The following is a 4,864-nucleotide window of genomic DNA, read 5'->3' on the forward strand; positions in this document are numbered from 1 at the left end:
GGGAAAATATATATATATATATATACATATATATATATATATTTTCCCAGCAGCATATATATATATATACTACCCAAGCCATAACAGTAAGGTGGTGATGATGATAACGATGACTTTTCAATGTTTGTTAACTAATCATTGTATATTGCTGCATATGGGAAGAAGGAAAAAAAATCTAGCACATTCCAGAAGTTTTTTTGTTTGGTTGGTTTTTTCTGCTTAGGCAAGAATTATAATTCTATTTGACTCCTTAAAGTTTTACCAGGAACAGCAGTGCAAGGGGAACACCTTGGTTCCTAAAGGCTGCAGCGCTCTCCAGGGAAAAATGGATGAGACAAAAAGACACTTTTCTCAAAAGTACTTCTGAGACCAGTCTCTGCCCCATGAAGAAGCCAGAGTATCTATATACCCTGCCTTGTGTGACTCCTCAAGTAGGAAGAAAATAGGCAGGAAGCAAATTTTTGGCAGGGTAACAATTCCTTTTGCACTTCTCCCAGCTCAAGCTTGGTACCTTTGGATGCTGCATTACTGCAGTGAGTAATGAAGACTGTGTACTGCACATGATGATTCATTTCTTAAAGTCTGCCCGGAGCTTTGAAATCTTTCATTAACTAGTTGATATGCATTTAACAGATTAGTTAAATGATCTAAATATTATGTAATGAACCAGCAGAGTGCAAGTTTGATGTTTCATTAGAAGCATTTAGGTGCTTGTACTTCATGGTCTTCTACAGGCAACCCAAAGGAAATATTCACAAAGTGAATAAAATATCTTGCTTAATTAAAACAGCTCTGATAAAACTCCTCACGTATCACATTACATCAGTTTGATGTCAAATGAAAGGCTTACGTGATATAATGATATGCCACAGAAAACCATAGGTGCAAAATAACTGATTGTATCCAACATAGAGTAATAGAAATATGTTTAGTTAAATACAGCTATACTACATGGATAGGCAGAGCCTTACTTCAGTTGAGTATTAAAGTAAACTAATAGTGGCTTCACTGGCTCCTTCTTCCAAGGAGCTTAGGAAAAAAAAAAAAAAAAAAACGAAATTCATCTGTCTCTACTTTTTCTAAGTACAATTTTATGAATAATAGCCATTTAGGTTTGTTGAAAAAGATTGGTTCAGAAACCAAACTTTTTTTTTTTTTTCATTTTATGTTTTGAGAATAAACACACACAAAAAAACCCTTCAGACTAAAAATTAGATGTCTTTACATGTTGAAACAAGTATTTTGGCCCTTTTAATCTAATATTTTGCTTAGATGCTTAGATGATTCAGTGAATTTGACCAATTTTACTCTCACATAATTTACCACAGAGGTTTTGTGTTATACACACAAACAAAACAGTAGTACTTCCTCTCCTGCGTTGTGTTTGAGTGGTCTACTGCTACTTCAGAAAAGAATAAAACTCCAAATGTTCATCATTATATTAGATTCAGACACTTCTTATTAATAAAATAAGAGAAAAAACATGAAAGATTTACTTTTCTCAAGGAGTGATAGCCAGAATTAACTGTTCCTATAACCCCCTGAGCCATGACCCACCACTCTGATATAAGTTATTTAAATGACAGGAATTCCTGTAAACAGATTTTAGTTTCCAAGGGGAAGCAAATTCCTTCCAAGTATTTTGTCCCCTTCATTACTGAAAGAGGCAAACACTTGCCTGCACTATCTTGTACAGGTGAGTACTTATGACAGTTTTTCAAATAACTGGTAACTAAAACTTGTAGCTGGACAGATGACCAAGGAAAGAGGATTTATCCCTGAGAACACTTGGTTTTGAAGTCTTTGAGCCAAAGCCAGCTCACATAAATGTCACCACAAGAAGTGATCAGCAAAGGAAGCAGAAAGGCCACCGGCTCCGTGCGTCACTTTGCTGTGCCAGAGACCTGGAAATCATACTGCCTGTGGCAGCCAAAGGAGCTGTCAGAGCCTGTGGTGTGGCAAGGATAGCCAAGAGGAGTGAGGTGGCAAAAGCACTAAGCCCAGTTTTCTAGATTTTCCATCCTTGCCTTGCTTCTTTCTCTGCTAAACACCCCAGTCTGATTGTCCTTCCTATTCACAGCAATTTTCAAATTTGCCTCAACCTCAGAAGCCATGACCAAGCCTAGGATGTGTGGTAGGAGCCATGAACAGGCATGTGTTCAATGAAGCCTTTCTGAAGATCCATTTTCTTAACACATTTACAGACCCAACACCAAGAAAAGGACTTGGTTGCCAAAATGTATATATCTATACTGTAAACATCTGAAGCTGAGTTTTCAGTCTCGATGATCTTTAGAGTCACGAGGGAAAAACAGGCACTTGCAGAGTGTAATTTATCTCATCTGAGAGGAAGTAAGTAAAATAGGACACTTCCTCCCCTTGACTATAAAATGAGTAACATGATTTGTTCAGAGTTGTCTACAACATGGTTGTTTACAATTGGTGAGATGTCTCATATCTCCATTTAAGAAAGGAAGATAGCAGTCACATTGATTTTGGTTGTTGCATGTTGTAAAAATCATTGATGCTCATATTCCCTTTCCATCTGAATGACTACAACAGCATTTGTTGTAGTCATTCTAAATGTTTTCATGATCCTGTCCAGTCTAAAACTTTCCACAGACAATTCACAATGGAGAGAACAAGACTGTAACTGCTAACATACACAGGAAACTTGGCCATCAAGCAATCAAAATATTCTCTGACATTTCCCCACCCATTTAAAGAAAAGTTACTTTCTAAATTTTCAGAATTGTTTTAAGTGTTCCTTAATGTCATATGTCATTTTAAACTTTAACCTGATTATTCAATATCAATTTATCACTTAGATCATCAGTCCATTAAGGTCATAACTTGCTGCATTGGAATAATTATTTTCACTCAATTTCATTATAATATTTAAGCTTTTGTTAAACAACTACACTTTATAAGGAAGAGACGTGGTTAGCAGTTTGCGGGAGGCAATGAAATAGCAGGATTTTGTTGAAATGTTATTTGTAGTAAGTATTCTGGTGTTCCTTTGCTTTGTTCTTATCAGTAGGAACTAGCAAAGACTATCTCTCATTACGAACAGGCACATCTTTATGATAGTGCACTAAATTTAAATGTTTTTCTTATTATGATAATGCCTGAGGACAAACCAAGATTGGGTCCCCATTATTTGTATAGTGTCTAGCTAAATGGAGTGCTCAGAGTTTACAGTCCAAGCAGAAAATACGAAAGAGAGGAAAAGTGTATATTATGCAAGCAGAGTCAGCAGCAATAGCAAACGTCATGTTTTTCTTTCCTGTTTTCCTTCCTTCCTTGCTTCCTTCCATCTGTAGTAATAATAAAAGAAAACAATCCATGTCAAGAAGGTAAAAGTGAGGTAAGGACTGGGAAGGCAATAGAAGGGAAGTATGGATCATGTCACCATGACGAGGTCTCAGCAAGCATTTAATTTCCTTCTTCAGCTACTCCTAGAGCATGTTGTCATACCTATGGTCCCCTGCCTCCATATTTCCATCAGAGGCTTTAGTGGGAGGGGAGATTGTGAAGCCCCCTCCAGAACCTCAGTGCCTCAGGTCCTGAAAGGAGTGCAAGAGGGTAACACTGCTCCTTTCCCACCTAATGGAGCAGTTGCTGATTTAATTGCTTCTGAACAATTTCAGCAGGTTAAACGTAGGTATTTAACCAGCTGCCCGTTGACGGGTTTGAGTACTTCAGCAAGCATAAATTAGCATGTCCTTACTAACATTAATACTGACATTAACAAGATGGGACTGATTTATAGTCACTAAGCAGCTGCAGCTTTGTCTCCAAGTACCCAGTAACACTCCCCAGCCTTTCTGTAGAACAAGGAAGCTTCTCTGCTGGAACTCATTCTGATGGCATTTGATAGGAAAGAATTGCTTTGGATGTTAACAGTTCTGGTTTGCATTCAGAGCTGCAGGAAGGCATGATTAAGCAAAGAGATATATAGGATTTTTTCTATCCTTGATGTTTTATTAACTGTATGAAAGATGGAGGTGATGGGTTTACAATGTCCTCATTGTCATGCTAGTTCTAATTAATGAGATTTCAGCTTTTTTCAGAGCATGTCTTTTTTGTTTGTTTGTTTGTTTGTTTGTTTTTATCCCCACAAATTATAGAAACAACAGCAGTTCTCTTCTTCCACTTACTTCTCACTCTTCCTTTAGCACAGAAAAGAATTGCAGCATCTCCCCACCTGCATGCTTATTCCAAAAAGTGAGGTGTAATAACTGGCAGATTGCACAGCAAAATTATCATTGTCAGAAAAAATGAAATGTTTTCAGAAACATTAGATGGTGAACCCCCAAAAGCAGCAAACCACTTTTAGGTACTGCATGAGTGCAACTTTTACAAGCAGCTCCATGCTAATCTGCAGAGGCTGCTCAACAGGGATCATGCATCAATGCCTCTGGAAGGAGGTGAACACTGTTTGGCAAAGATTCTTTTTTTTTTTTTTTTATTTTTTTGTGCAGGTATAAAGGTGTCTTATCTCTACATTACAGTAAAAACAAGGAAAAATAAAGTTGTATGGATGTGGAGATAAGACTATTAATATACGTACTACACTAACAGTAGCCCAACATATTCCAGCAAATAATGATCTTTGTTCTTCCACAGTAGAAAAAAAAAAAACATGCAGAGTGGTCTCATACAGTTATTATATTGCATAGACAAATACAGTAACTTATTAAAAAAGACACTTCACCCATTACTGTTGGTACTACACACACAAAAGCAACATGTAGAGACATTATAAACTCAAAAACTCAAGGAGTCAGAAGGCAGAATAGTGATCCCTGAGAGCCCCGTCTCTGGAGGTGTTCAAGACCAGGTTAGATGAGGCACTGAGCAA

Source organism: Oxyura jamaicensis, chromosome 1, assembly GCF_011077185.1.
Source record: "Oxyura jamaicensis isolate SHBP4307 breed ruddy duck chromosome 1, BPBGC_Ojam_1.0, whole genome shotgun sequence".
In the NCBI taxonomy this organism is placed as follows: domain Eukaryota; kingdom Metazoa; phylum Chordata; class Aves; order Anseriformes; family Anatidae; genus Oxyura; species Oxyura jamaicensis.